This window comes from Gallus gallus, chromosome 1, assembly GCF_016699485.2.
Source record: "Gallus gallus isolate bGalGal1 chromosome 1, bGalGal1.mat.broiler.GRCg7b, whole genome shotgun sequence".
Lineage (NCBI taxonomy): Eukaryota > Metazoa > Chordata > Aves > Galliformes > Phasianidae > Gallus > Gallus gallus.
Window position 1 is genome coordinate 168266869 of NC_052532.1, and position 9608 is coordinate 168276476.

Genomic DNA, 9608 nt, shown 5'->3' on the forward strand with positions numbered 1-9608 from the left:
AGGAATGCAATGTCATGCAGTTTGAGTCAACGGTAAATCCAATGGACATGGAAAATCTCCTATTTTCACTTCAGTATATTGCCAGTTGCAGTAGGAAAACTAGTTGTACAAGCCAGATGCTGTAGGGGAGAAAATCTGGCCCATGGTGATCTTGCTGCTGTTGCTGAAGGTGCTGTATGTATAAGCTTTCCTGTTTGAGACCAACTCTTAATACTTCTGACACAGGAAATCCAATATCAGTCCAAGAGAAAACAGCGGAGAACCTGTCTGTAAAGAACAGCCTGGAGCAAGCAGGAGAGCTTTCAGTAGAAAATACGTCTGTGCAAGAAATCATAATTAGCTGCACAGGTAATAATGGGGAGAAAATTCAGAATAGGGATCTGTGATCTTCTGTTTGCAGCAGCAGGCTCCTGGTGCTCCTGGAAGTCCCACAAGCTAGCAGGGATTAGAAGCAGTGTGTTTATGTGTGCCTGCTTATTTATAGGGAGCTTATGGATTTCACAGTCTGCAGAAGAACAAGCAGCAGGAAGAGAGCTTCTCCTTTCATGGTTGTCTTGTTGGAAAGATTTATCATGAATACAATTCGTTTACCAACAACAGATTGTTTATCACAGTCAGGAGTTGTGTGTGGGGCAGTTTTGAAGTGCCTACCACAGTCCCTACCACACACTGGCATTGGAGAGCTGCAACAGCTGCAGAAGCTGTCCCCAGGAAACATACTGCAAGGGGAACAGAAATCAAGCAATCCTGTGGTGCTGGAGCATTTCAAAGCTCTGAGACACACCTGGTGTATGCAAAGTGGGATCAATAAAATCACACAAGAGAGCTGCAAGCATTGCACGGAATCACTGCTTCGATGCTCTGTGTACAGCGTTTAATGTAATGCCTGGCACTAAAATGCAAAATTGAAGCCAAAAAGTTCCCTCTGAACACAAATCAGGCAACAGCCCAATGTCTGACAGGAGATGAACCTTGTATTACTTTCTAATGGCCAAAACCCACAGGGTGTGCCAGCTTGGCAGAGTTGGAGTCTGAAGCTGAGGGCTACTGATTGAATGCCTTTTCCTGTAAATATGTGCTTAAATACCAGGCTAATGAACTGCCATGTCCGGCTTGATTTATTCTGTGCTGGTGATAGGAGAACAAAGAAATCAGCATGATCCAAGAAAAATAAAGGAAGGCTTCATTAAAGGAAGAAGTTCTCTTTCACAGAGGTGGAAATGCTGAGGATGGGAGGGATATCTGAGGCTACCAGATCCAATCCAAGTGGATCACAGCTTCCTGATGGCAAATTCCCTGATTCCAGTAATGTAAATGGATTGGAGAACCAGGTACCCACAACATTTATGCTGGGGAATGCAGGACAGAAATGCATGCGTCAAAATACATGGATTATCATCTAAGCGGTAAGGAGAATCACACATAGAATCACAAAATTGCAGGGGTTGGAAGGGACCTCAAGAGATCATTGAGTTCAACCCATCTGCTAAAGCAGGCTCCTTACAATGGGTCGCACAGATAGGCATCCAGCTGGATCTTGAATATCGCCATAGAAGGAGACTCCATATCCTCTCTGTTCCAGTGCTCCATTACCCCTACCATAAAGTTATTCCTGATGCTTGTAAGGATCTTCCTATGTTCACTTTTAGGCTATTACTCCTTGTCCTATTGCTATGCACCACTGAGAAGACTCACTCCACTCATCCATCTGCGTCACCCTCCCTTTAGATATTTATAAACATTTATCAGATCCCCCCTGAGTCTTTTCCTCAGGCTGAACAGACTCACAATACTCAGCCTTTCCTCATCCGTGAGACACTCCAGGTCCTCTATCATCTTTGTGACTCTCTGCTGGCCTCCTTCCAGGAGATCCCTGTCTTTTTGAACTGGGGAGCCCAGAACTGGGCACAGTGCAAGGAGGAGGACCACCTCCCTTGAACTGCTGGCCATGCTCTTTTACTGCATTACAGGATACCATTTACCTTGGCCACAAGAGAAGTGATACCCACATCACTTTGCCAAGTCCCTTCTGGCATGAGTACAGGAATGCTTACAGGGACTGGTAGGTGGTTCTCCCAAATAAACAGATGGGTGCCATCCACCTTTTACTGCCCAGGAGATGGAAAATTAATTATTATAGAGGGTCATGGAAACCAGAAATCAGCCTGGTGCTCAACCCATCAGTGGAGCAGGCTTTCAAGCTGATGGCAGTCGCTACCCGAGATGTTTAGATACGTTGTGCCAAGTTCCTGTAACATCTCCAGCTTCCATGTGTGCTGTAAGTGAGAGCAGTTATTCCTGTAATGTCCAAACAAATGAGCAAAGTACTGCCCGAACTCTGCCTTCTGGGCATCCTCCATGGCTTCTGGAGTGAGCTGCTGGTCTTGTTTTGCATATACCCAGCAGATATTTATGAAGTAAGCAGCAGAGCTTTCACTCCACATCTCTTGTGTACGCAGCCTCTCTGTTAAAGAACAGAAATGAGCCACTAGCTTCAAAATGTGAGAACTGGAAATGCTCTGGGGTGTGTCATCAGCTGGAGAAAAATCCCTTCATGGCCCTGCTACTACAGCATCCACCTTGTTTGTGCCTCCAACTCAAATGCATTAAACTTAATTACGCTGTAGTACAACTCCAGGATAGATTTACCTTATCTGGATGGGAAAAGCTTTAAAAAAACACTCCTTCAACAATAATTGAAGCAGTGCTTGTGCTGGCAGCAGTGGAAAGCAAAGTAATGCCAGCCCATGGGACACAGTGCAAAGAAGCAATTGTTTGCCGTGTTAATAAACACATATAAATCCTGAGTTCATGGTCACTTAACCCAGAACACTGAGGCTGCAGATGGAAAAACTCACTTGGTGACCTAATGAACATCCGTGGCAGAGCAGAACCACTGCTAGCATTGCATTTCCATTGAACAAGTCTAGTTCTCTGCACACCAAGCAATGGGACACCCACTTCCTCTTGTATCTTTGTATGAACAGACTTTGAATTTTCCTCTCCACAATGGGCAGTTTGCATTTCCTTTGTGATTTCATCCACCACTCCTAATTGCATCCTTTCTGCTGAAGGAGGTAACTCCCCTTGGTGCTCAGACCCTTCAAATATTGATAAGAAAATCACCATGCCGCTTTTGCAGATGTGTTCAAGCCCAACTTTTGCATATTTTGCCTTTCAAATCTTTCTTCCTGCGTCCCCCGCATCCTTTTCGCTGCTCTACTTTTACGATTTCTCATTGTGTGTAAGTCTCAATACTTCAGCTTTGGTAGTAATAGAGCAGTCAGGATAAGTTTGCCAAACCCTTGCATCCTGAAGTGTAAGATGATTAATCCTATTGTTTTTCCATTTTACAACTGGGGACAGACAATTTGTTTTCACTCGGACTGTCTTCCTGCTGCCTTCTGGGCTGGAACAGATTGTCCCCTCCAGTGCAATTTCAACCTCATTCAGTCCTTGAAATTGTGTTTGCAGATTTTACCCTTAGAAACAGGGGAAACGAGAAAAGGGGGAAAAAAAAGAAAGAAAGTGAATTAGGTGCTTTTGCCCTTTCCTTTTCCCAGATGCTTTGTTCCATCATTAACCCTGTCAGTGCAAAAGGATTTGGGAAATGTCAGGCATGGGGGGAGGTTGATGACAGGGGAAGGAAATTAAGCAATGCAAATGCTCTGGAGAACTGGTGAGTATGAGTGGGAAAAAGGCACTTTCGAGCAGGCTGGTTGTTGAGGGGTATAGTGAGGATTACACTAAGAGGTTGAACAAGGGAGACCAATTAGGCAGGAGCTGCTAGGAGGAACAGAGACAGCACTAGTGGCTAACGTGATGGAGAGATGGAAGACCAGACTTCATGGTTCATCAGAAGAAACGTGAAAGATGGATTTGTAACCTCAAAAAAGACCTGATGTTCTAGGAAAACCTTCTAAATTGAGAGTTGGTCTTGATATAGGGTGGTACATCTTGGAAAGATGGAGACATTTAGATAGAAAAATCTCTGTTATCATGTGTGTGCATTAGTTGATATATTACGGCACTGTAACAAAGCAGATTAGGAGAGATAAAACCTTTGATAATAAAACACCGTTTAGTCTAGCAAATAGACCTCAATCTTTAAGGGTAATTTTAATGTAGGAAGTGCCTTTTTCCATTGCTTCACAGCCCTCATTCCGTAATCACAGTGGTGTCACCACCCCTTGTTCCAGCAGTGTGAGCTAGGACAAGGTTTCAGACATTGCAAGCTATCATATTTTACAAGAGTGTTTTGTGTGTTCATGATCCAGCTGGTAGTTTCTGTGGTATATGGACAGGCAGAGTTGCAGGCCTGCCTGAGCACATGAGCAAGGATCTGGGCAGATCTTCCATGCAAAGAAATTCAGTAATCAAAGCTGATGGGCTGTGAGTGATTGCTGTAAACGAGCAAATATCCCCTTCCTGTTCCTGGCAGGAAAACATTCATAGGTGCTTACCTTGTCCTGTACATACAAATGAGCAAAACAAAGCAGAACTGCCCATGAGTGTTCTGATAAACTGAATAGTTTTGAACTCTAAATAGATCTGATCTAGTTAATCATTATTGTCGGTATCCAAGGAGGAATGATAAAGACAGGAAGTATGTGTAGAATTCTACAGCAAAGCAAGTATAAAAGGGTGGAAGAGAAGAAGGCTGAAGGTAGGAGGCAATTTTTCTTCCACTGTCTTATCCCCTTCCTTTTCAGGAATAATCCACAGTAGGGAATCTTGTGAATGGGGATTTTAGAAAATACAGAGATGGAAGCAAGTGTTTTACATTGAATTAGACCTGATGTTTTTTTCTTTTTTTCTAGTATCTAGCTCCAATGGATAACAACAAAAGCCTAGATTCTGCTGTAATTTTTATTTGCACAGTCACAATTAAACTTGTTCAGAACAATATTGGTCTGAGGAAACACAGAGAATGCCAACTTCTGACAATTCTTCTTTCTTCAAAATCAAATGCAACGCTAAATTCAAAATAATTTACCAATTACAGTATTAAGCTATGATTTATAAGAACTGCAGTAAAGTCAGTGTAACATCACCCTTGTTTGCCTAAATCATCTGAATTTTGTAGAACTCTGTAACCTCATTTTCAAATTAAAATGTTTTATTTTCTCGGTTTGTATCATTTCCAGCTAAGATGTCATCCTCTTGTTTAGAAGATTAAACTAATCTTCATCTCATGGTGACAGCCTGGGTTGGCATCCTCACACTGCTGTTGACAAATGATTTTGTGACGATGCGCATTTGTGTTAACCCATATTAGCAGTAGGAGTCAGGCACTGGAGTTACAGTATGTGTCATCATCACAGAGTGGGAAATTGATTGAAACAATTTCCTATCTAGCCACAGTGGGCAGCTCCTAAGCTGTTTTGGTCTTTGCACAAAGGAAGAATTTAAAGGAATTCAGTACTGAAACAAGTTTACTCTGACAAATACATCCTCATCCAGGATCTAATGCCATTGCCAGTGGAGAACGCAGCCCTGATCTGAATGGTGGAAAAGAATGTGTAAATTATTGAACCATAGAATCACAGAATCACAAAGGTTGGAAAAGACCACTGAGGTCATCTAGTCTAACTGTCAGCCTATCCACTCCATACCCAGTAACCATTTCCCTCAGTGCCACATCTACACGTTCCTTGAACACTTCCAGGGACAGTGACTCCACTGCCTCCCTGGGCAGACAGAGCATTGATCATTGCATCATCACTTCCTGGCATGGACAGAGAGAGGACATGGTGGTGCAGCACTAAAAACCTAACAGTATCCTGGAATATTCACTACTTGGCCTGGCCTCTTTGGATTTCAGCATGATTAACCTGTGTTATACAAGCTCATACCTTCACCTGGAATGGTAACCAATTACATAGTTAGTCACTGAAATAAACTATCTACTAGAACAGCTTGGAAGTGCTCTTTAGAAAAACACTGTTAGAAAAAAAGAAGGAGTATTTAAGAAAAATATTTTTCCTCAAATACTGAAGAATTTGAAAGAAAGCAAAACATACTGCAGAAAGCCTTTGTTTAATAAACTCCTGAATTTTCCCATTACTGCAAAGTTAGAATGGAAAATACTAGAAGAGTCTCAGTGCTTGAGAGTGGATGACCTTATCAGACTGCTGCAAGATGCAGAAAAGCAGAACCACGAATTCCCTTCTCTCCAGGGTACTTGCTCAGGAGCAGGCAATGAGCAAATCACGGCTAAGGTCTTCAGGTGCAACAGAGCATATATATTGCCACTCACCAAGGAGGACAGCATTCACCCCCAGAGATGTGCTTTTGTGCATGTGGCTTAAAACAGCATTTACCTATTTTTTCCTCTTTTCCCCTCTTCTGAAGCCATTTCATTTGTGCAAATTCACATCTAGATTGCTCTTTGTTTTAGAGGAAAGGCTCCATCATCGTGATCCACAGAGGCTTGGGACATTGTAATAGGTACTAAAAACTTTTTTTTACCTTCTTAATACTTCGTCAAATGCTGGTAAGCAATTAAGTGCAATAAATCTGTGTAAACTGAACGTATAATTCCTCTTAGGAATATAAATGTGAGAAAAGTAAATGTCAGCATCTACCTTCGTGTTTATGGGCAGTGCCACAGAATGTGAATTCAGTGCCTTTCCTGAATTCCAATTTTGTATATACTACTGTTCTAGGAATTTCTTCTTCTTCTTCTTCTTCTTCTTCTTCTTCTTCTTCTTCTTCTTCTTCTTCTTCTTCTTCTTCTTCTTCTTTTTAATTTTAAGTTCAGCTATGTAATCTCTTTGGTAGCACAGCGTATCCCACTTGAAAGGGATTTTCTCGTACACCACTGACTATTGTTCTGAAGATGCAGATGCAAAAACAACTGATATGGTTCCAAAAAAAGCACGGTCTCCAAGCCAGGTCTCTGGTACATGGCTGTTCCCAGCTCTGACAGCAGATCATAGAATCATAGAATCATAGAATGGCCTGGGTTGAAAAGGACCACAATGATCATTGAGTTTCAACCTCCCCTGCTATGTGCAGGGTTGCCAACCACCAGACCAGGCTGCCCAGAGCCAGATATCCTGGGCCAAATCATTTCGCCTTCTGTTGTTTTTCTTTTTATAGAATTGCGTGTCTTGTTGGACTCAGAAATTTCAAGAGGCACAAACTTCATACCATGCTGAATTTAAGCCATTCTTGGCATCATCAGGAGACCATGGGCTCAGCTTCAGACTCTCCTGAGGCTTATGCGTAGTACATAAACTCAAATAGTAACTCCCACTTCTTCCTGGCCATGCATTGTGCACAAAAGAGGAGAGGAAGCAGGAACATCGTTTGCACTAAGGCAACACTGAGAAGATCCTACTGTTTGAAGATGAGGTCATGATTGCAGTGGCATAGTTATTTACTTCCTAATGATGCAAGAACTCACTGCAAATAAAAAATATAAAGAACAACTCTTCCCTTTATATCTCTTGCTGAGAGAATGCTGATTGCATGTCAAGGAATGGTGTTTTTAGGTTAAAATAAAGTTATTATTAAGATGTTTTTGCTTGTTTCAGGCCTGGTTTTATAATGTCACCTCAGTGAGTTAGTCCTACTGAAATAAAGGAGGAGCCTCCTGTTATTTAAGTATAGACTGGTATGGTTGCAGTTTTTTACTGTTTTGTTTTTGTTTTTGTTGTTGTTGTTGTTGAATTTCCGTATTTAGGAGAGCAAAGGGAATGGATAAATCTTCTTGGGCATCACTGCTGTCTCAGCTACCAAACCATGCTCAGGTGGATCCAGTGCCACAGTTGCATGGTTGGCATTGTTGTTGTCAACCTAATTAATAGTTTCATCATTTAAAAATGGGTGAAAAAGGTGATAGGTGTTTTGTTGTTGTTGTTGTTTTTGGTAGGTTCCAGTTTGCTTGCATTTCATGCTACTAAAATAATAAAATTGCATTGGATGCCACTTTATCAGTCTGATAACCTCGGAGAGAAATAGCATTACTCCTATGGCTAACTTAAATACGAGCTGGAACAGCACCTATGAAGTCAATAAACCCCTTTCTTGGGTTTCAGAAATGCTGATTCACTCAAATGCAGTTAAAAGAATAACTGAATTGATTAAATCACACTTGAATTAAAGTCGAGGCTCAAATATTTTGATGCATTTGACAGAAAATCAAAATAACTTTTATGCAGTGAAGAATGGACTGAAAAAGTATTTCTGCCTCTTCAGTGAACAGGAAAGTGCTCAGTTCAGATGAAATGGTTATCTTGACCATTTCCATGTAGCTCTTTGATAGGTTCATCTCTATTTGCAAATACTTGTGTTATTACCTTTCTCGTGATTTACAGGGGTGAACAGCTTCTGAGCAGATGCACACTGATAATCACCTTGCACGTTTATGAGAGGATACAGTCTCTTTCCAGCAGACTTTTTGATGGCCACCGATCCAGATCTCCAGGTTCAGTTGTGCAGTACTGTGGTGGGCTGACCTTGGCTAAGGGTCAAACGCCCACCTACTTTCACACTTCTGCTCTGCAATTGTTTTCCAACTGCCTCTTTACTAATGCCTTGCCAGGTTTCTGGCTATTCTAGCTATACTAATTGACTTCTTACTGGTCAAAATTCCCCAGGAACCTTCGCAGCTGGACAGACAAAAATGAAGTTCAGGCACTGTCACATTTTCTTCACTCACAGAAGCTAGGGACATCCCAATTTTCGATCTCTCTTCGCTGAGCTATTGCGTTTCTTATCAAAGATGATGAAGAGTTCTGGTTCTGCTGATGTCATTCGCTCCTCTCAAGCATAAGATATCCTGTCAAGACTACCAACGGGAAGATGCTATATGGTAAGAACCTCCCAGTGCGATAAATGAGATAATGTCTTGAACTTGTAATATTTTTCTAATAGATACTAGTAAACATTTTATAAACAGCCTTTTGAAACCTTTGTCAAGAGCTGGTAATTGTGGTGTTCCTGTGTACGTTGTCCTCTATTCAAAGAACTAAGCTATCATTGGATGCATTCAATACAGCTGGTGAATACAAAAGTAGTGGTGAAAACAAGAATAATATTTACCTTCTTTATGCTGATTCACATTTAGTATAATCCTGGGCAGCAATGCCTCTTCAAGTTAAGAGCACACTTAGACTACATCTTCCACCCTTTTTGCAACATTAACTTTAAACAGTTGTTTATGCACCAGCTGCTGCTGGCTGCTTAATGGATGGCTGTTCTTCTCTGGCGTGCTCAGCCTTAGATCTCAGTCCCCTCATTCTGCCAGTAATCCAGTGTCTGGAACCAGACAGTGTTTATTGGGAAGAAGATACCCATTTTTGCAAAAGGTCTAAGAGGCAGATTGTTGGAAAAATTATTGTAAGACAGTAGAGTTGAAAAGAAATGTGAGAATCAAAATCTGTACCTCCAGATAGGCAGACCCACCAGCTCCTGAAAACCAGAACCAAACTGGAGCATAGAAGCCATGGGATCATACTACTCTTTATTCCCTCATCCTCAGTAGTGCTACGAGCATCTCATGGGAGCTGTAGGTGTTTGCTCTTTTCTTTCCTTGCCTATTTCTGAACACAGAAGGGAAGATTCTGGTGCCAGACAGATAGCCGAAATCCTGTTGTATC

The 9608-nt window shown here is 41.7% G+C and overlaps 1 long non-coding RNA gene across 1 annotated transcript; it reads left to right on the top strand.

Annotated features, from left to right (window-relative positions):
* Positions 1–4622: 4622 nt before the first annotated feature.
* On the top strand, positions 4623–8887 carry LOC124417625. The gene is made up of 3 exons (XR_006934052.1): positions 4623–4666; positions 5148–6450; positions 7105–8887. It is a non-coding gene; the product is annotated as an uncharacterized LOC124417625 (long non-coding RNA).
* The last annotated feature ends 721 nt before the right edge of the window (positions 8888–9608 follow it).